General features: G+C 47.4%; 1 long non-coding RNA gene across 1 annotated transcript in view; it reads right to left on the bottom strand.

Moving 5' to 3' along the window:
* Window positions 1-22,965, bottom strand: part of LOC103101662 (uncharacterized) — a 106,490-nt gene that overhangs the window by 63,446 nt on the left and 20,079 nt on the right. The window contains exons 2-3 of the long non-coding RNA XR_008914435.1: window positions 16,945-17,027; window positions 7,984-8,139 (exon numbers count right to left, since the gene is read on the bottom strand). This is a non-coding gene — a long non-coding RNA (uncharacterized LOC103101662). The remainder of the gene's footprint in view (window positions 1-7,983; window positions 8,140-16,944; window positions 17,028-22,965) is intronic.

The raw sequence follows: 22,965 nt of genomic DNA, 5'->3' as shown, positions 1-22,965 counted from the left end.
GGCTCCAGTGAAGCTTACATGAAAGGTTAGCCCTTCATATGTGGGCGGAAGAAGGTTTGGGGGCACGCCCAGATCACCTAAGATGGAAGCCTCCACGTGGGAGCTGCTTCTGGTAGAAGACACTCTGGGCTGGCCTCGTCTTCCAATCATTCTGATCGAAGATTCTTTCCAGCCTTGGAGACGAGGCACGAGGATATCATGTGGGAAACGGGGTGGCCCATGGCCACCTTCCCCTTTCCCGTAGGCCTCGTGCGTGGCTCTGGATTTGGAATTCTGGCCTCATTTCAGTTGGCCTTTTCAGCTGGCATGCTGGAGTCAGAGTCCTAGGAGCCCCCTGGACCCTGGAGCTTGGATTCTAGGCCTGCAGCAAAGCCCCCCAGAAGTCAGTGTTCTGGGTGCATGCCCAAGGAGGGCTTGGGACTTGGAATGTGGTGGGAGTAATGCTATTCAGAAACTGAGCTAAACTATGAGCCCATTCACTACCCAGAAAGCAAAGCATGAGGGCGGGGGGGGGGGGGGGGGCGGGGAGGTCTTGTCATGCTCGTTCTTGTTATATAGACCTTTGAAGTAAATACTCCTTTGTGAAAGCTAATCACATTAAGAGATTAAATGGAACTGGGCTTGGGAGACCCCTAAAACTGAAGATTGAGCTAGTGGAGGAAATGGGTGCTCCCAGACCCATCAGACCTCCAAGATGTCACCCAGGCGGCAAGGAAGAGCCGACGGATCCCTGTTCCACCATGGGAAGCCTTTGATTGTAGGGCAGGAGTAGATGGGCAGCCCAGAGAATGCCCAGGAGTCTTCCAGGAGGCTGCGAGCCTCTGCTGGCTGGGGAGGGCCAAACTGAGCCATCCTCCCTCTCCATCAGACCAGGGAACAGCAAACGTTTCTAAGATGGTTTCTCAAGACAGTGGGACACTGGCAGCTCCCCACGGCATCTTGTGCCTGGGTCCCCGGCACCTAGAACAGTCCCTGGAACACACCAGCGCTTTGGCCCTTGCTGGATTGGGTCAGAATGAATTGCTTCTAAACGCCATTTAGCCTAGGGAAGAGGAACCTTTGGGCCACTAGATGGCAATGTTTTCGCACCCGATGGAAAGGTGGCCTAAACTCTGGGATTCTGGGATCACAGGCAAGGACAGACCTCCACCAGGTCCAGAGAGCCCAGCTCAGCTACGGCTGTGGGAGAGCCCCAGACAGAGAGGTAGCAAGTCTGGCGGCGCCACAATGTCTTTCCAAACTTCTTAGCTGGGCTCATCCTCTCCTGGCTTCAAGAGACCACAGATTCTGGGTTGGAAAGAATCTCCGAGGTCTCCGACTCCAACTACGTCCTCTGACCGATGGGCGCTGTTAGTATGCACATCTTTTGTTGTTCAGCCCGATTCAACTCTTGGGGCCTCCCTTTGGGAGTTTCTGGCAGGGATGCTGGGCCGGTTGGCCATGTCCATCCCCGGCTCATTTTAGAGATGAGGAAACTGAGGCCAACAGAGTTAAGCCACTTGCCCAGGAGCACACAGCTAATAAATGTCAGAGGACAGATTGGAACTCGGGTCCTCCTGACTCCAGGGCTGGCCACCAAACTGCCAGGGTTTTTCATTGATAGATGAGGAAACCAAGGCAGGCAGAGGTGAAGAGACTTGTGCTTACAGCACTAAGTACATCCTTTGCCCTTTCTTTGTGGAGACAGTCAGAAGGCACCTTCTAATGGCTTTCCTCCAGTGGAGGAGAGGATGACTAGCTTCTCCAGCGGGTCTGCAGAATGCAGAATACAGGAGAAAGAACTTGGGCTAGTCCCGAGTCAGAGAGCCGGGTTCTAAACTTGCCTCCTGAGGCTCAGGACTTCTGTGGCCTTGGGCAGCATTTCCAGGCCTTACTTTCCTCATCTATAGAAGGAAGAGGCTGGACTGATGCCCCTGAGGTCCTTTCCACTGCCAGCTCCGTGCTCCTCCAAGCCACCTCGCTATGGCATAGCTGGAAGGCAGCTCATCGAGGGCTTGGCCTCTGCCCACATCAATTCCTAAAACCATCTGGGAGACGTCAGGGTGCTACCTAGTTAGGTAGCATGCACAGTGAGCTCCTGAGTTATAACAATACTGAATTTCAAGAGGCAAGCATGCTTGGCCTTCCTTTCTCAGTTTACAGAAGCGGGGGACGACAGGTGCTGAGTATTGCTTACACTTGCAATTTTGCTTAACTTTTTCCATGTCAGAAGTAACAATTCTATTGGAGATTGGGGGGGGAGGAATAGCAGTAAGTGGCTTGTAAAAACCTTTTTGAAGGAAAAGAAAAGGGCCTATGTGGTAACAAAGAAAGAATGAGGGAATGTGGACTTGAAGAAACGTGGATTCGAATCCCACCTCCGACATGGGTAACTCACAAAGTCTCTCGAAGTCCTGGTCCGCTTATGTGTAAAACTGGGCCAATAATGAGGTTGTTGGAATCCATTAAGAACATCCATACCTGGATTCCTGGGAGCTGTTCTTCCAAGCCCAAGTAGCGCCAGCAGGCCAAGTCCTCGAAGGACTACACCTCACCCTAAGGTTCGACAGCCATTGTGGTGGACAAGAGATGGCATGGCTCATGCTCCCCTGGCTTTGTGTCCCCCTGATATTCACGAGCAGACTAGGCCTAATTAATGCTTAGACAGAAGTATGGAGCACAGAGTTGAGCTGGCACAAACAACCTCGCCCTCGAAGTCTGCACCACTGTCTTCTACCAGTGCCTCTGGAGTCCAGAGGAAAGTGGCCTCGAACCCAGAGAGCCCACCTGGAAAGAGCTGAATCCTGACTCAGGCCTTGGAAGTCTTCATGCTGGAGCCATTTTCTTAGGACATAACTCCTCTACTGAACTCCCGTCAGAGCCTTTCCCTGTCTGGACCGTCCATCTGCCTTACAACTCTCCCCCCTGGTTTTGGTCCTCCTCAGACTCTTCGGGCCCCCAGCTCCTCAGCTCTCTCCCACATATTACCTCGGTGTCATCTGCACTCTTCCTTTCACCATCTTGACTCCTCAGCGAAGCATTTGAACTCTATACCCTTGAGGGTCTTGCCCCTGTACCCTATTGAAGATTATGCCCTTCCAAACTTTGGGAAACCTGAATTCCTGAACTTGGCCTTTGCTCCTCCTACTCACATGCTGCTGAATGAAAGTGGAGGGAATCACCAATCTCTGCTGACTCAGTTCATCTTACATAGCCTCAACTGGGCCCTCACTGCTGCCAGGCAATCCTAACCTCCCCAATTACCTCCCTTTTCCCCACTTTCCACAACAGCTCTTGCGAACCTTTTCATCCCTCTGCATGCCTCCCAGGGCTGCCCCTGGTCCCTATACTCACAGCTGAGAACCCTAATCCCCTGCTTCATATTTCCTGAACAATTGAGGCCATTTGCCAAAGTTCCCCCTTTGCTCTTGTTTCTCATCATACACCACACAGACACATTTTGTCACCATATTCTCCTTCGTTCTTGTCTCACTTAAAGGAATGCCCCTTCTCTTTAAAAAAAATCCTTGCCTTAGAATCAATAATAAGTACTGGTTCCAAGGCAGAAGAAGTAGAATGAGTGTTAATGACTTGTCTAGGATCACATAGCTAGAAAGGGTCAGAGGCCACATTTGAACCCAGAACCGTCTATTGCTAGGCCTGGTTCTCCAGCCAGTGAGTCACCCAGCTGCCCCAACCCTTCTCTTTTTTTTCCAAGTATGGTGCCTTGATATGCGTAAGTGATCCCACTCTATCCCATCTTCCCCAGCAGATTGTCCCCACTCTCTCTCTCACCGAGCCTCAATTTTTACTGTTTACTGCCTACAATTATGCCCATGTGTCACCCCCAGCTTCAAGACATCCTCACTTGATCTGTCTATCCCCACTAGCCACCATTCCATATCCCTCGTCCCTTTTGTGGCTAACCTCCTAGAGAAGGCTGTCCGTTATAGGTACCTCCTCTTCCTTTCCTTCTATTCTCTCTCTTAACTCCACAGTCTGGCCTACTCAGCTGAAACTGGCATCTCCCAAACTGCCCAGAGCCTCTCAATGGCCACGTCTAGTGGCCTTATCTCGATCCTCATTTTCCCTGCAATCTGACAGCGCTGAGCATCCTTGTCTTGATACTCTCTTCTCTCGTGGACTTTGTCACCTGCTCTCCCCTGGTTGGCCTCCTCTTACCTGTTCTGAGTGTTCCTTCTTCTCTGGATCATTTGCTGGGTCTTTCTCCATGGCATACCTGTTACCTGGCACCCGGCCCTCTTCTCCCCTACCCTGCTTCACTGGACGGACTCATCAACTTTCAACAATTGAATGACTACCTCTCTGCTGCTGATGCCCAGATTTACTTCTCTAACTTGAACCTCGGCCTATCAGGCACGTCAAACAGGATGTCTCATAGATGTCTTCAACTCAGCATGTGCAAAACTGTCACTTCCCTAACCCTAAATTCATGCTGATTTCTAACCCTAACCCTAACCCCAGCCGATCTCTGTCAGCACTTAATAAAGGCCTGTGGAAGCCACTTCCTAGATGTGTGGCCCTGGGTAAGTCACTTGTCCCCAGCTGCCCCCCACCCTCACCACAATATGCAGTACTGATTCTAAGACAGTAGGAAAGGTTTTCAAAAGAAGGTCTGTGAGGTTCTAGTGGAAGGTCTTTTTTGAGAGTAGGGACTGCAGACTCTTCAGCTGGCAGAGGGCAGAGGGCTACCTCAAGCTAGAGAAGAGAGGCGGAAGAGGTCAGGCCATGACATCACAAGTGACGGCTAGTATCGTGACTCGGGTCCTTGAAATGTTTGAAAGATCATATATGAGCAGAGAAAACTTGCTAGGAGGAGGAAAGGAGTCAGTGGCCTTAGAGAGTCTTGAGTCGTGCCAATCTGTCCTGGCTCTCTGTTTTCAGTGGGGTTTGGAAGAAGGAGGAGACTCCTCCCAAACCCCTCAGGGGCAGAGCCAAGATGGTGGCTTAGAGGCAGCAAAAGCTGAAGCTGCTCAGAGAATCCTTCCACATGGTATAGCATGGAAACCCCTCGATGACTTGCTTGGTGTTGCTCATGAGTTGCTCTGGCCAAAAAAAGAAAGTCGCCCCCTGCAGCCAATGAGGCTCACAGGGTCTCCATCACTGGGTCTCCCCAGGAACTTTTTCAGTTGTGAGCTTCTGTTGGGGGGCATCTAAGTGGCCTGGAGTCAGGGAGACATGTCATCTTCCCAAATTCAAATCTTACCTCAGACACTTTCTTAGATGGGTGACCCTGGGCAAGTTACTTCACCCTGTCTGCCTCAGTTTCCTCATCTGCAAAATGAGCTGGAGAAGGAAACGGCTAACCATTCCAGTATCTTTGCCAAGAAAACCCCAAATGGGGTCACAAAGATCAAACATGGCTGAACAATGACAACAATCTCCTGTCAGAGGTGATGTCCATCTTTCCAAGGTCCAAAGACAATGGGATATCCTAGGTCCATCTAGGGTCCCATCTTAAGGGAGGGAAGATTACAGATAAATCTCCAAACATGAACTGGCCTAGAATTCCACAGCATCCAGATGATGAAAGCTCTCTATCCTGAGGGTCACCGAAACTCCCAAAGCGCTCCCTCAGCCAAGATTTCACCTGTGGTTTCTAGTCTCTGGATGATAGGTGCTTTTTCGAAAAAATTTTGAAAACTTTACCTTCCGACAGAAGGGCAAGAAGGGCCAGGCAAAAGGGCTTAAGTGACTTGCCCAGGGTCCCATGGCTAGAAAGTGTCTGAGGCCAGATTGGAACCCAAATCCCCTTGCCTCCAGGCCTGGCGCTCTATCCACTATGCTACCTAGCTGCCCCTGCTCTTTCTGATCCTAATCATGAAAAAATAAAAACTATTCATAATGATGTCCCAGTGCCCCAAGCAGCTAACAAGGACTGTAAGTCACATCGGCAGAAAACACAGGTCTTGTTCAGCCAAATTGATATCTGTCATATTTCCAGTTTCTAAAGTCATACTACATACCATCAGCCTCTCTTTAAATATGAGAAAACTGGGTTCCAGAGAAGGAAAAGAACTAGGCCACGGGAAGGTTCAAGGAGAAATCAGGGAAGGACAAAACCCAAGTGGAGCCTCCAAGAGGAGATAGAGCTGAAACCCAGAAATCCCTAGAGAGGGTGCTGTGTGGTCTTAGACTAAGCAAATCAATGACCAATGATCAAGGTTGAAGAGGAAACTGGGCTCTTAAATCGTGTTGCCCTCCTCCATTGTTTTCCACCTTCCCTAACCCATGTCCAGAGAGATCTTCATAGGGCATAGAGTCAAAGATGGCAACTAGTGAGGGGAGGAGAAAGGGAGTATCGAGACCAGACTGAGAATGCCCACATCTGAAGGGTAGAGGCCAGAGGAAGAAGGTGGTACTCTCCTTGACACTAAATCAAACAGACTCCCAAACTCTGAGGTGACACGAGGAGCTCGGATCAGATTTAAAGGGCCTGATGTGCCCCCTTTACCTTCATGCCCATTGCCCCCAGTGGCTCCATGCCATGTGAGGCTCTTATGGCACCCACACCAAGCAGGTCTCCAGTGGACAGATGAAACCATGGAGCTACAATTCGGTGCCAATGGCATATACGAAGTCTACATACTGATGGGTATCAGACATTCTCTCCTAATTACGAGGCCTATCAATGAGAGAGTACCTTCAACACCACTGCAGGAATCCATTGCCATCCCTTCAGAGCACTGGCCAAGGATCTATACATCTCCATGGCACACCTGTCCACCCCTCCCTCTCCCCAGCAATCTGCATACTGCCTGTACCCACAGGCAGAACTAGCTACCTCCCCCTGTGGCCCCTGACCCAGCACAGCACTTTGGAATAAAGGAATAGCAAGCCCAGAAGGGACCCTTGGCCTGGCTCCGTCCCATCTGGATCCTCTACTCCTGTATCGCATGTTGCTGCCTCTGTTGATCACTTTCCCAATGAGGTACGAATGCTGTTGAGATTTCCAGATAACATAATGCACTTACACTGTTGAACATTTAATAATGGATAGACTCAAGACCTTGGCTAAACCATTGCTGGTGACTCCTGTGGAATAACCCTAAGTCTGGATGCCTTCCAGGGCTCCAGGGGCTGTCCTTGCACATGGGCCCTTTCTAGGGCCCCATTCGCCCTGGCTCCTTCCTGGTGTAGTATCTGTGCCCAGCTCAGAACATGGAAAGACATCCACTCCTGGGCGCTTCCTTTGGCCAATTCTCTCCCATTCTTCCCCATACAGAGATGGACAAGGGGGGAGGAGGGCCTGCCCAGTCTCAAAAAGAGAGCCGGCAAATGAACTGGAGATAAAAAGAACTTACTCCCAAGGAATTAGGGGGTCAGAACAAATCAGTGACATGAGAAAATTTCATTAACGACAATGATACAGCAAGATGACAAGCACAGTTTGGGTATGCAACCAAAACGATCCTTGGGGGAAAATTGACATCTCTAAACACTCAGCAAGAAAAGAAAGAACAAAGCAACAAATTGGGCCTTCAGCTAAAGAACCAGCAAACCCAACAGAGGAAGAATATTAATTAAGCTCCATTAACTACCCTATTCTACATGCTGAAAATCAAAAATCAAGTGACTAAAAATGAAAGGCACAACAACCTAGCATCCGGTAAAACAGGGAGGAGCTCTTCAAAAGAAATTCCAGCACAGTACTGTCTAGACAACTAGCTAATCTGATGTTGAAAGAAGAAAGAAGAGCATGAACTTACCTGCATCGAGCATGAAAAAGAAGAATTCACAACGAATGAAGAAACAGATAATGCTATTAGCTAGCAACTATTTCCCCAACGGTGTCAATAATACCGAGAACTGGAAAGTGTATAAACATTGACAACTACAACACATCTGGGATACCAGAACAAGAAATAACCCAGTCTCAGAAAAGAAATCCAACGGGCTACCAATGAATTCTCAAAGGAGGAGGTCAAAAACTTGGCAGCAGATAGATTTACAAGCAAATCCCATCCCGCCTTCATTCCTCACCTGGCAGCACCACTCTGCCTTCTCCACCATGAGCAGGAAGCTCATTACTGGGAAGCCTCTTCATGCAGGAAGATCTCATCCGCCTTGGTCCTTCGCCTCATCACCCCCCTCTCCTGACCTCTCTGGTCACAGGGTGAGGCCATGAACTCCAAACCTCTGTGGAAAGAACACGTTATGATATTGGATGGAAAACGTCTTCATCACTATGCTGTTGGAGTCTACCTAGTGACTCCTCTTCACACCCAGAATGCCATCCTGATGCCAGCATCTGGCCAGGAATGCTGGAGAGGATCACAATGGAGTCTGGGGTTCCCCAGGTCATGGACTCATTTGAGGTCCACTCAGACATGTGTTTGCTGCTCATATCTATCTAAATCACCCGGGCTTTCGAGATGCCCTTTCTGTAAAATTGTTTAACTAAAGGATATGTGATTCATGTGTGGCTACCTTTGTCAGACGAATCCTGGGTGACTCATGCTTGGATACCTTTGTCAAACGATTCGTGTTCAACTCGTAGGTGGACACCTTTGTCAGAGTCCTCAAGAATGTAAACCTTCCAGAACCCGGGGGAGGGAACAACCCTTCCTTTCTGGCTCGCTCCCAAATGACTTCATAAATTTCCTTCTAAAACAACTTCAGACTTGGGGGTTGGTTCTCATGGACAATAAAATAGTGTCAGGTGTGGGATTTCCTGGTGGTCACCAGAAGAAACCAAAGAGACTACAGAAGCTGCATATGTCTCTGTGGTTCTAAGGACTGCGCATGGGCGGGACTGACCAATATGGGATCACCTGGAACACACCTAGAACCTAGTGAGTCCTAGAAGTTCCCTGTGTCAAGTTGGACCCAGTCCAGGCTCTGACTGCAGAAAACTAAGAGGCTGTGCTTGGTCTAAGGAGAGACTTAGAGAGGTTAGAATCAGCCGAGGCTGTCCTGACTGGCAAGTGAGTCATCCCCTTAACTTGATCACTGAAGAACTTGGTAAGCAGCTGCTACAAACTAAAATGTGGCTTATGTTAGGTTGGCAAATGAAAATGTGGTAGTTTTCCTTTTATCTTTCCCTTTTTCTTTCTCTTCCTGTCTTTCTCCTCCATCCTCCTGAGGTATTTGGTCTATGAATGGCCAGTAGCCACCAGGAAACCCTGGATGAGCATGGACTTGAATCCTATGCTTATTTGCTTAGATTAGTGAGGGAAACTGGTATTTGGAAGGTAGTGAGGTGGGCTTCCACTTCAGAAAGTCTCTATCCCCCAAGGGGAAGTTTGAAGAGGAACACTTCAGCCCCCATAAATCTGCTACGAGACAGCACATAAAGGAAACCAAGATGGATGGAGAAGCCCAGCAAAGTCTCAAAGCAGCACTCCCAGCTCTCTGTAAGCAGGGGCTTACTCTCACTGACTTTTTCATCAGACTTTCAATGGGAGACCAAGAGGGAAGAGCAAGAGATTCTCTTTGTCTTCAGCCTTCACAACTCCGGCCATGTTGGAGATGGCAGATAAAATGGCAATCAAGAAAAGTAAGGAAATCTTTTTTGTAGTTTGTAGAGATTTATGGTATTAGAAACTAATTAGAGACTACAAATTGGAACTGAAATGTGGCATCTTTATTTAAATTTCCAAATTATGGTTTAAAGGTTTTCGTAACTGCTAAAACATCGTTGTGGAATTTTGATGGAGGTTTAAAGGTAGGAAGAAGCAAGATCAGGCACAGACAACACTTCTCTTTCCACTTCCTGGAGGGTGTTGGATGCATTGTTAGAGCAGAAGGTCATTTCACCTGCTAGAGGAGAAGCAGATCTGAAGCTAGTCAGGACTCACTAGGCAGAATTTAATGACTGGGGTAATAAATGAGGAGCCAACCATGCAGCTTAAGAAGGAAAAGTGTCGTGATGAATTGGTATGGCATTGGGGAAGCTGTACAGGAGAGATTCCATGAAACGTTGGACGAGGCTATGATTGGGAAATAAAACGAGAAGCCCTAAGAAAGTAGTGAAGGGAAAGAGAAGGGAGAATCAGAGTGCCAAAGCTTGCAGTTGGTAGTCTGTAATCAAAGAAAAACCAAAGTCCAAGAAGCATAGAAGGGAAAACAGCATGCAAGAGGTTGAAACAAGGAAGAGATGGAGGGATGGGAAGTTCAAGGAAATCGGAATCCATGTGCATGAACCGTGAAGAGATGCTCTTCACATAGACACGGATACTCAAGGATTTCGGGTTTAGGAAAGACGGTGGCGGAAGGTTTTGATCAAGATGTGAAGGACTTGAGGAACTTTTTTCTTTTCGAGAGATGCCTGTTGGCAACTTTGGACAGACAGACTTCTGTCAAGTTACAGTGTTTGCCAAATGGAAACTATAAAACTCAACTTGCAGCATGGAATTATTTGAGAGGAGCATACTAGCATTCTGTCCTTGAAGGACAAGTCCCAACCCATTCCTTAGAGACTCGTGGTGTCCAAAAAGAGAGGGATGCACAGCTAAGATCACTGTCATGACTCTGAAAGTGAAGCCAGAGGCAGCTGGGTGGCTCAGTGGACTGAAAGCCAGGGAGGTCCTGGGTTCAAATGTGACCTCAGGCACTTCCTAGCTGTATGACCCTGGACAAGTCACTTTACCCCTGTTGCCTAGCCCTTACTGCTTTTCTTCCTGGGAACCAATACACGGTATTGATTCTAAGATGGAAGGTAAGGGATAAAAAAACAAAAGAAAGCAAGGTCAATGACAGCAGTGGGCTCTATAATCTGAGATGCAGGCTGCTGATGGCCCCTGGGAAAATTGAAATTGTGATTGTTACTGTTAGTGATTGTAAATCCAGCTTTGATTTGGTGGGAATTGTCCACAAAATAACTTCTAATGTGGTCTCACTTAAAGTGAGATGTGTTCTCTTACTAGGGTAGTGTGGCAAATCAGAACCAACGAAAAATCCATTTGCTACATGGCATTACAGGGACGGACGTGCTTGGAAACCAAATGGATCAGGAAAACGCGTCTGAGCGAATCACTTCACATCTGTCTGAATGAGATCGGCTTCGAATGTCAAAGAGCTAGATGGCGACTTTCTAGGGAAGAGGATTCAGAAATTTGCCTGGCAAGAAAAGTGTGGCCTTGTATCCTTAAACTGCCTGCCATTGTGCACGTTATCGTTGGGCTCCTCACTGTTCTCATATCAGGGTGTGGGAGAAGTTATTGTAGGAGAAATGCTGCTTTCTTGCAAAGGGTGTTGCAACCAGATTACCAAGAGGCCAACTTCTTTCACCTGGATGCTGTGAGATTCTGAATTAGGCTGTTACAGAACGGAGTCAAGGTGTCGGAAAATGACCAAGTGTTTCATGGAAGACGTGGCTTTCCAGTGGAGAAGAATAACTTAGCCCTGGGAAGAGGGGGAAAGTGCCCTGGACCTCTGTGCTTGTCTTTCCCTCGGAGGCTTTCCATTTAGGCCAGCTCACCAAAGCTCAGTAACTCGGAGAAGCTGCTGCCAAGCAGTCGTGAAGTTGGAAAGGACTTACACACCGGCATAGAGTAAAGTTTTATGTGATAGACCGTTGGGTCGTTGCCAATGAAGACAACAAAGTGTGTCTGGCTTTGCACGCATCCAGGTGATGTCCTGGAGCCAATTCAGTAACAGTAGACCCCAGATTCCAAGACTGCCGTAAAAGGCAATACTGGGAGTCTGGCTGACGGCAGCCAGCAGTTTTCTGGGGTCTTGGAATCAAGGATCAAGTGTTCACTATCCCAATGAAGCTTCAGAAAGCAATGATTCCTAATTGCTAAGTGAAGGATAACGAAGCTTCTTGTTAACTGTTATTGCAACCTGAGAAAAGAATAAGAAGAATCTAGCCCTGAGCTGGGATTAGTGACAGTTTGCTATTTGGGGGGAAATCTCCAGGGACCATTCAAAGGGAAAGTCATGTACTGCCGAAGGGAGTGAAGTCTGATTGGCTTCCAGATGTGGGACAGTACCATAGAGCTTGTGGTTTGGGGCGCCAGGCTCTCAGCATTAGAGTAAGGGCTTTTTACACGTAGTGTGAAAACAACTGTAAAGAAATGCTTAAATCCTATCCTCCCGGATTTTGAAGCCTTTTTCTTATATTAGCAGACAAAAGTGCTCATTTTCCAAGTCAGGCCTCCATGGATGCTTTGAAAGATTCTTCCTTCGGCCTATTGATGGCATTGTCCAGATCAGGTATAGGGTTTAGGTAAAGTCAGGAGGACCTGAGTTCAAATATGCCCCCAGACCCGGGCAAGTCACTTAACCCCATGGATCCAGCCCTTGCTCTTCTGTCCTAAAGTTGTTACTAAGACAGAAAGCAAGGGGCAATTTTAAAGGAAGGAAGGAAGGAAGGAAGGAAGGAAGGAAGGAAGGAAGGAAGGAAGGAAGGAAGGAAGGAAGGAAGGAAGGAAGGAGGGAAGGAAGGAGGGAAGGAAGGAGGGAAGGAGGGAAGGAGGAAGGAGGGAAAGAGGGAAGGAGGGAAGGAGGAAGGAAGGAAGGAAGGAAGGAAGGAAGGAAGGAAGGAAGGAAGGAAGGAAGGAAGGAAGGAAGAAAGGAAGGAGGGAAGGAGGAAGGAAGGAAGGAGGGAAGGAAGGAAGAAAGGAAGGAGGGAAGGAGGAAGGAAGGAAGGAGGGAAGGAGGAAGGAAGGAAGGAAGGAAGGAAGGAAGGAAGGAAGGAAGGAGGGAAGGAAGGAAGAAAGGAAGGAGGGAAGGAGGAAGGAAGGAAGGAGGGAAGGAAGGAAGAAAGGAAGGAGGGAAGGAGGAAGGAAGGAAGGAGGGAAGGAGGAAGGAAGGAAGGAAGGAAGGAAGGAAGGAAGGAAGGAAGGAAGGAAGGAGGGAAGGAAGGAAGAAAGGAAGGAGGGAAGGAGGAAGGAAGGAAGGAGGGAAGGAGGAAGGAAGGAAGGAAGGAAGGAAGGAAGGAAGGAAGGAAGGAAGGGAGGGAGGGAGGGAGGGAGGGAGGGAGGGAGGGAGGGAGGGAGGAAGGGAGGAAGAAAGGAAGGAGGGAAGGAGGAAGGAAGGAAGGAGGGAAGGAAGGAAGGAAGGAAGGAGGGAAGGAGGAAGGAAGGAAGGAAGGAGGGAAGGAGGAAGGAGGGAAGGAGGAAGGAGGGAAGGAGGGAAGGAGGAAGGAAGGAAGGAAGGAAGGAAGGAAGGAAGGAAGGAAGGAAGGAAGGAAGGGAGGGAGGGAGGGAGGGAGGGAGGGAGGGAGGGAGGGAGGAAGGAAGGAAGGAAGGAAGGAAGAAAAGAAGGAGGGAAGGAGGAAGGAAGGAAGGAGGGAAGGAGGAAGGAAGGAAGGAAGGAAGGAAGGAAGGAAGGAAGGAAGGAAGGAAGGAAGGAAGGAAGGAAGGAAGGAAGGAAGGAAGGAAGGAAGGAAGGAAGGAAGGAAGGAAGGAAAGAAGGCTAAGTAGTATGTAAAAACTGAAATTCTCTGTACTTTCAGATAAATTCTGGGTTCTTCTTACAGTTCTGTTGTTAATAGGATTAGCTCCATGGGATTGGAGCTGGGTTCACCATATGAACAAGTTATTGGAAAACCAAAGTTGGGAGGTTGTACTGAATTGTGTTGAGTTTTGTTACTGGCAGACTTTAGGGGTGTTTCCTAGGGGATCTCTGCAAGTGCCTTGGAACCAGAGAAGCGGATCTACTAGGAGGAGCACCCCGGCCCAGAGCTGCCTTGAGAACAAGAGCTATTCCAGAATTTCCAAGGGAAGATGTTTCCAGGGACCAGATAACCACATGGGATAGCTGGGACTCGAGATGAAACGAGCTGAATGAATGGCCACCAACTGTAGGTTGCAAGGAGACTTGACAGTATGTAATATTGATGATCACTGTTGTATTTATTCTCCGGTGCTTTTGTTTAATGGTGCGTGCATCTGCCTGCAAGAAGGGAACGCCCAAATTCCACTTATAATTAATTGTTCAGGAGGAGGCAGCTAGGTGGATTGAGAGCCCTGGCTAGGAATAGGAGGGCCTGGGTTCAAATTTGGCCTCATATTTCCTAGCCAGGTGACTCTAGGCAAGCCACTTAACCCCCACTGCGTAGCCCTTACCGCTTCTGCCCTGGAACCCGCAGTCAGCATTGATGCTGAAGCAGAAGGTGAGGGGGTTTTAAATAATAATAATAATTGTTCAGGAATTGGGGCCATTCCTGCAACCTTCTGGTCAATGAATCTCAGTCGATCTCAGCTGACTGAAACCTGACTTAAGACAGCGAGTGATGTAGGCAATGGTCAGCCACTCTGGCTGACTGGGAAGATTTCCCTGAGCCAAGTTTCCTTGGTTACATTGGGGATATGTAAACCTTCCCTCTAAATCAGTCCACCGAGTGAGCCCTCTAAAGGCAGTTTAATGTAACCTAACAGTAACCTGACTTAGTTTACCCAAAGAGTCTGCTTAATAGGTTTGTCTGCTTAAGGGATGAATGCGATCACAACTAAGTCTGTTCAACTTTTCTGGCACTGAAGGAAACGTAGTATTCTTCGTTTCGTGATGCTCACGACGATGGTACACCCTTAACTTACAGACCCCAAGACTTCCTTGAATTGATCTCTACGAAGCTAAGACACTGGGAAAAGTTTGTTGCCAATCTGACCTCTTCCCCCACTTAAATACGTCATATCAAGCTTTAGATAGATAAGATGGACAATAAGGAAGATGCTGCCATTGATTCAGAGGATTTTGTAAATCCTTCCCTCGTCTTCGAATCAGTACTGTGCATTGGTTCCAAGGCAAAAGAGTGGTAAGGGCCAGGCAATGAGCGTTAAGTGACTTGGCCAGGATCACACCACTAAGAAGTATCTGAGGCCAGATTTGAACCCAGGAACTCCCATCTCTGAGCCTGGCTCTCCATCCACTGAGCCACCCAGCTGCTAGTGCCCCCCTACCCCTAGAGTATTTTAATGAACTCCCTTTGATAGCATACCCCAGCTTTCTGCTTCTGTAATTCTGCTTTCACTGGTAGGAGAATGCTGGTCTTGAAAAAATCTAAGAGGAGAAAATGATAGGAAGGATGCTTTATTATATTGTTTGGAAGACTTAGTAGTGGGGCAGCTGGGTAGCACAATGGATAGAGCCTCAGGTCTGGAGTCAGGAGCACCTGGGTTCCCACCTCACCATGGCCACTTCCTGGCTGCGTGACTCTAGGCAAGTTACTTAGCCCCAGCTGCCTGGCCTTGCTGCTCTTCTGTCTTAGAAGGCAAGCATTTTAGAAAAGAAAAGGAAAACACTCATTATCAAAGTCTTGGCATCTAAGTAGAGATGGTTTGTACCCAGAATGTGCTGCTAAGCCCAGGAACTGCCCAGGAAGACTAGAGATGGCTCCAAAGAAGTTGAGATGCCCCCATGAGCCAGAGCCACGTGCTCCCAAGCTCGGGGGACTGCATTGATGAATTTCTTTCTAAACCAATTTCAGATCTCAATTCCACCTCCATTTCAACAGGGGGCTCAGTTGAGAACATTTCATTTCTCCTCTGGCTTGCCTACCTGGGGATTTCCCTGACTGCTCCACCAGGCCCAGGAAGCTCCTTGTTGGGCAAGCCTCGTGGTCCTGTAAGATGTCATCAGCCTTGGTCCTCCCTCTTACCGTTGCTCTCTGCCTTTCGGATAGGAGGGTAGGGCCGTGGACGCTCTCCTTCCATTTAAGGAGGGAACCTGGCATACAGCAGAGTCTCAGACTTGCTGAGTCTCAGAGACAGCTGATTGGATCTGGCCTGGGGTTCTTTTTCACCAGCCCCTGCCCCTAGACAAGCACTTCTCTACATGTCTGACTTCCTAACCCTGGAAACAGATTCCACAAGCCTTTGAGGTCTAAGTGATGGAGGTTCAGAGGGCTAATGCTTCTCCAGGGACCCCCAGTGACTTGTTCTGGAGAGAGGGGACATGGCCGACAGGTTCAAAATGCAGCCTTCCTTATTTGCGGTACGTGGCACATGTTTGACCACCTCAGTTAGCATCCCTCATGTGGAAGGTACAAGGGGACAGAGGAGCCCTTGGGCATGGATGGCTGAGAGGAGAGTTCTTCCATCTGTCTGCCACACAGCTGACAGCAGCTTTACAAGTACCTTTTCCTGAATGCCTGTCCACCTAAGGGCACAACAGGTAATACTATTGGTAAGGGGAGAAGCCCAAGGGCTACGTCCTGACTTCCTTCCTCCCCTCCCCTGCCCATCGGAGGCCTTGTGGTTTGAGAAATGGCTGTTCTAGAGCCAGGGAGTCAAGTCTCCAGTCTGGGACCTCAAGGCCCAGAAATCCTAGAGTCTAAGAATCCAGGCTAGATGTGACAGCCAGCCCAGCGCAGAGGTCCTGTATAGTAAGGGCCCTGGGATAGTAGCCTGCAGAGACTTTGGACTCACTCTGGAACAAGACAAGGCCATTTTGCCCAGAGTGCTATTTCCCTGGCACCTTAGCTTGATTAGCTTGGCGCACATGTACAAAGCAAGAAAGGACTTGGTGGTACCAGCTCTGTCCAAGGTTGATTGGTACACACGCCAGGAAGCCAGCTAAGAAAAATACCCATGGCGGCTCTTCCGTTGTTGTTGCTTTTGGCCTACAATTTGACTTAATTTGAAGGGCCGGCGATGAGAATCATTTCTAGGATCTTCCTCTATCTAGTATGTATGCTTTCAAAATGCTCAAAGCTTACTCTGTTGCTAAAGCGGTTATAAAAAGACCACCCAAGCCAAGGTCTCGGACCCTGAATGCATACAACCCACTCCAAAGGCATCAAAAGCAAAAGGATGGGGTGAGTGTGCTAGTGAGATCCCTCCCACCCAAAAGAAGAGCAAAAGGGTGATGTGATGCCCACGACTTTCAGGATACGGGGGGGGGGAGGTCTGATGGCTCCTCTTGGGAAGAGCCTTTCTGGGGGTGCCTAACAAAGGCTTGGCTGCTAGTGGAAGATGTCTAAGCTTTCCTGATTGCTCTGGTACTAACATGGCGGTCAGTTGCTCAGCAAGTCAACAAGGGTTCAGAAGCACTTACCTCCGTGGCCATGGAGCTGCTTGAGGTGCTGAAGCCTTGGGCAGATGGCAGTTTTCCTCCTGAGTATCACCGTGGCGGTCCTCCTGAAATGGTTAGAAAAGTTAGAAAGAGGACATCTAGGCTGGCTCCATAGCCAAGGCTGTGGCTTTGGGGGGGGTTTGCCACTCAGGGAAAATAGGTAAGGAAGAAGCAACATCAGCAATTATTCTCTGAGCCCCAGTCTGCCCTGTAGAGGCAGCCTAGATCAGCCACTCTCAAACTCCGGTCTCAGGACCGCTTTACACAATTAAAAACTGTTGGCCTCAGAGAGCTTTTGTTTGTGTAGATTCTATCTGTCATCTACCATATTAAAAATGAAATGTGATAAAAAATTCAATATTAATTCATGGAAAAATATTGATGATAAGCCATGACATGCATTTCCAAGAACAGTTACATTTTGGGCAAGTATTTGACATCTTTGGAAATCTCTTTAATGTCTGGCTTAACAGAAGCCAATTTGTTGTTCTCCCATTGTTTTCAGTCATGTTCAACTCTCTATGACCCCACTAGGAGTTTTCCTGGAAAAGATCCTGTAGTGGTTTGCATTTCCTTTTCCAGTTTGTGTTACAGAGGAGGAAACTGGGACAGGTTGAGCTAAGTGACTTGCCCAGGGTCACATTGCTAGCTCGTGTCTGAGGCCAGATTTGAACTTGGGAAAATGAGTCTGCCTGACTTTGGGGCCAGCACTCTTGCCACCACGCCACCTACTGGCTTGGAAGCCAACTGTATTCGCCTACCTGCTTCATTCAATTTCTTGCACTATGTTGTTGGGGTTGAAGAATGTGAAGAAAATCTGGCCTCACACAGATGAATAGATGGAGAAAGGAGGCATATTCTCAGACAGTTGTGGCTATCCTTCTTTGTTACTAAACCCAAACCCAACAAGTAATGGTTAATTCAAAAGGTATAGCAGTCATGCCGAATCCATGAACTCTGTTACATCAAAACCCATATTCTCTATCTATCTCATATGCTAAAAAGGTCTTTCAGTCATGTGTGGGTTTTTGACATCATTCACTGGTCACTGGGAAAACCCTGGTGGCCTGAGTCAGTGCAGACTTTCTCAGTGTTGACACATTTCAGTACACGAAACCAGAAAGTCACATGTGTTAGTTAATATGACACTAAATTCATCCGAAAAGCCTTTCGGTATTGGGAAGCCATAAGCTTACAGTGGTAGAGATCAGTTTCTATAATTCTCCTTTTTGTTCGGAGGCTTGGATTGGCAACAAACACTGTCAGCTGCCTTCCTTGAAGTGACAGGTTCTTTTTTCACATTCATTTTCAAGAAAGTGTCTGCCCACATTAATGCATTGCTGGTGGAGTTGTGAATGGATCCAACCATTCTGGAGGGCAATTTGGAACTACGCCCAAAGGGCGATAAAAGACTATCTGCCCTTTGATCCAGCCATAGCACTGCTGGGTTTGTACCCCAAAGAGATAATAAGGAAAAAGACTTGTACAAGAACATTCATAGCTGCGCTCTTTGTGGTGGCCAAAAATTGGAAAATGAGGGGATGCCCTTCAATTGGGGAATGGCTGAACACATTGTGGTATATATTGGTGATGGAATATTATTGTGCTAAAAGTAATAATAAAGTGGAGGAATTCCATGGAGACGGGAACAACCTCCAGGAAGTGATGCAGAGCGAGAGGAGCAGAACCAGGAGAACATTGTACACAGAGACTGAGACACTGTGGTACAATCGAATGTAATGGACTTCTCCATTAGTGGCAATGCAGTGATCCTGAACAACTCTGAGGGATTTATGAGAAAGATGCTATCCACATCCACAGGAAAAACCATGGGAGTAGAAACACAGAAGAGAAACAAGTGCTTGAATACATGGGCCGAAGGGACGTGGCTGGGGATGGAGACTCTAAATGAACATCCTAATGCAAACATCAGCATGGAAATGGGTTCTGATCAAGGACACAAGTAATACCCAGTGGAATTGCACGTCAGCTGTGGGAAGGGCAGAGGGAGGGGAGGGAGAGAAATATTGTGATTCTTGTCATTGAAAAATAATGTTCCAAATTGTCTAAAATTAATTTTAAAAAAGAAAAGAAAATGTCTGCCCAGTGCCCACAACTGAATAACCATAGTTTGTCATCTATTATTCTTTCAAGTCCATATAAGAAGAAGCAAATTCAGCTCCCATCTCTAACAACTGTTTTAACATCAGGCCAAAGTATGTAGCAGAAGTAGTTTACAAGTAGTTCCCATTTCATCGCAGAATTTTTTTAACCCCTCACCGCCCACATTAGAATCAATACTGTTTCAGTTCCAAGGCAGAAGAGTGGTAAGGGCTGGGCAATCGGGGTGAAGTGACTTGCCCAGGGTCACCCAGCTGGGAAGTGTCTGAGGCTGGATCACCAGGACCTCCTGTCTCTGGGCCTGACTCTCAATCCACTGAGCTACCCAGCTGCCCCATCATCGCAGAATATTAAAAAGTTGTGGGTTGAGATTTGCTAAAATAAATCTTTTTTGCTTCATCAAAGACATTCCTAAGTGAAACTGTCATTGATATCCTTGTTTCTGCCACTGCAAGTGAACGTCCTTGAAGAAAACAAGGACATCAAGTTCAATTTGATGCCACTGCCTTGAATTGTGCTGATGGTATCAACAGTTTTGCCCACCGGTGCAAATGTCAACACAGGCACTCCCGAATATACAAAAGGGTCTCTGGGACTCTGAAACGTGTGAGGAAATTGTAAGAACTTAAGGGAATTAGGACAGCACATGGTCAAATTCTATCTTGTGAGAAAACTTGATTCAATTGTGAGAATTGGGAGAAACTCTTAATGCAGTGTTGAACCTGGCCCTCCATGGCTGGAAATCTGGACCACCTCTACCTGCTGTCTGGAAGCCCTTAATCAAGGACCTGGGTGATGCTGACCAGAAAGGCAGGCCGATCCCAGGCCTGCCTGATGTAAAGGGTTTTCTCACCATTGTGCCTCTCAAGCAGCCCATGTGTCTTTTCTGAAAACTGGCCCCATACTGATCAATCACTTATTGTTTCTATATTCCTGGGACTCTTTACATACCCTTTTCCCAAATTCAGGGAACTGCACCTGTTCCCTTTCTCCCTCCCAACTTGGAAAGTCTTCCAATGAGAAATCAGATTACCTGCTGTACTGTTTCCTTTTAATTAACCGATCTTATTTGATTGTTTTTGCTGTAAAAAAAAGTCTGTCTCCCTCTGTATTTGTGGTCCAGCCCTAACCTGGGTAAGGGGCTTGGTCCCGATCTCTTAGGCAATAAATCAGTTTGCTCAGAAGGTCAAACCATTCTTCCTCAGTCATTTCATCTTTCTTTTGCTGCTTGCTGGGGTAGGGGGGCAGAGGATACTCATCTTTATCACTGCACCCAGACTCACCCCTCACTTTCATACCATCCCCTTACATCTGAATGAAATGGATGATTATTTACAAAAACAATAAATCGCCCAGAAGAAATAGACACTGGATTGTCTCTTTCTACATATGTGACCATTTCAGGAGGAAGCCCCTGGATTATTGGAGGAAACCCCCCCCACCCCACACAGCTGGACTCCTAGATTACTGCCTGTGAGGCTTAAAAGCTCGTACTGTCCAGTCAACAGGGTCTCAATGGCTTGAGATCTTTCTGGTAGCTCCCATCCTAGTGGTGACCCACATCTAGGTGTCATTCAGTGTGTTGGTAATCAAGCATTTATGAAACATCTGCTATAGGCCAGGCTCTGTGCTAAGCACTCTACAAATACTATCTCACTGGACTCTCACAAAACCCTGGAAGGTAGGTGCTGGTATCATCTCCATTTTACAGATGAAGAAACTGAGGCAGGCAGCTATGAAGTGAATTGTCCAGGATCATTCAGTATCAGGATTTGAACTCTGGTCTTCCTGACTCCAAGACTCTACTAACTGTGGTGCCCCTAGCTGTCAGTGAGGTCTGGAAAGACTTCCACAATCTCCCAGAGAATAAAGTAAGCAGAACCAAGGAAACAATATACACAATGACTACATTAATGCAAATAGAAAGGACAACCACGAAACCAGCAGAAACAAATGGATGCTGCAAAATTACATGGATCAAGCCAAAGAGGACACCCTCCCCACCTCCCTGGCTCCATCCCTTTAAAGAGGTGAGAATTCTATTGTTGTAGCACATTGCATGGATTTTAAGGCTTTTTCTATTTATTAAAATAGCTTTTTAACCCTTACTTTCTGTCCTAGTAACAACTCTAAGACAGGAGGGTAAAGGCTAAGCAATTGGGGTTAAATGACTTGCCCAGGCTCACACAGCTAGGAAGTGTCTGAGACCAGATTTGAATCCAAGAACTCCTGTCTTCCATCCTGACTCTCTATCCACTGAGCCACCTTACTACCCCTCTAGCCCACTGATTTTACAGTTGAGGAAGAGCAGTGATTTGCCCAAGGTAGCATTGGCAGGAAACAGTAGAGCTAGGGTTCAAATTCAGGTCCTTTAACTACAGACCGTTTAAACTGTTGTATCCAGTTGAGTTCAGATTCTATCCAATTTGTTCCACAAACATGCTGAGCTCCTCTTCTGTAAGGTCGCACACTAGCTACTAAGGAACTCTCTAAAAATTAATAATATCAAGGCCTTTGCTCTTGAGGGGCTCGTATTCTTACCAGATTATTGTGAGATGACATGAATCTATACAAGGTAGGGTGTTAAGGCTAGCAGGAGAACAAGTGGTGCGCTCTCCGTTAGAGTTCTCACTCCAACATCAGGAATATAGAATATCAGCCATGAAATGATTACACAGAGACTCAGGGAAGTTCTTTTCTGCATCGATATTCTCAAGGGCTCAAATGGGGTGGGATCTCATTGATTAAGATGTCTCCTATAAGAGATCAGAGCTCATTGGTGTCTGCCAGCTTCTGACTCCTGTCTATGTCTTTCCCCAAGTTCATCAAACAACACCCCTTAGACTTGGTATCATAAAAAGAACAGGGAGAGCCTGGGGTCATCCATTTGTTAGCCTTTGCTCTTGCCACGGTACTGCCCCTTGTCCTTTAGTATGATGTGTGTCCTTGATAACTTCCTTTTGGTTCTTCCCTGTTGCTATATATGGCAGGCGGCCTATGCATGCCCACCAGTTCCTCTAGCATCACTGTCCTTGGGTTATCCATTGTCGGTTTTTCAGTCTTCTGTGTTCCACATCTCAGTCATCAAAAAAGCAGAAAAAAGATGGGTTGGTTTCTGTGGAAATCTAGGGGCTACTAAAGGAGTTTGACATCTCTCTCTTTTCCTTCTCCTCCTCAATTCTAGGTCCAACTCTGCGTCTGCCCAAGATCTCTGAGTCACCCTCCCCACTTTGCAGCCCTGATTCCAGCTAAACTCACTGCTTTAATGCCTGCATAGGGGCCCCAGAGAGGGTGCTGAAATCCCTCAGCCAGTTGGAACAAACAGATTTCCTGTTTGGCATCATTTCACTTCCTACCATGGCTTTCAAGGACTTTCCAGAATTCATCCAAAACCTGGGATTGAGATATTTTCTCACATAGCTAGTGGGGATGTGTGTGTTGTGGTAGAGGGTGGGAAGAGGCAAGAGGCGGCAAATATAGAAGTCCAAGAAGAAGGGAAAGCTCATGGAAGCCATCTACTGTCTGCATTAGCCTTCTGGATACAACACTGGGGCAAGCTTTTCCTCTTTTGAAATTGGCAGTTCCCAATTAATTAAAAAAGCCCTTTGATCCAGCCATAGCATTGCTGGGTCTGTACCCCAAAGAGATAATGGACAAAAAGACTTGTACAAAAATATTCATAGCTGTGCTCTTTGTGGTGGCCAAAAATTGGAAAATGAGGGGATGCCCATCAATTGGGGAATGGCTGAACAAATTGTGGTATATGTTGGTGATGGAATATTATTGTGCAAAAAGGAATAATAAAGTGGAGGAATTCCATGGAGACTGGAACGACCTCCAGGAAGTGATGCAGAGCGAGAGGAGCAGAACCAGGAGAACATT

The sequence above is a fragment of the Monodelphis domestica genome, chromosome X (assembly GCF_027887165.1).
Source record: "Monodelphis domestica isolate mMonDom1 chromosome X, mMonDom1.pri, whole genome shotgun sequence".
Lineage (NCBI taxonomy): Eukaryota > Metazoa > Chordata > Mammalia > Didelphimorphia > Didelphidae > Monodelphis > Monodelphis domestica.
Note: the sequence above shows the minus strand (reverse complement) of the source record. Positions and strands in the feature narration are given on the sequence as shown.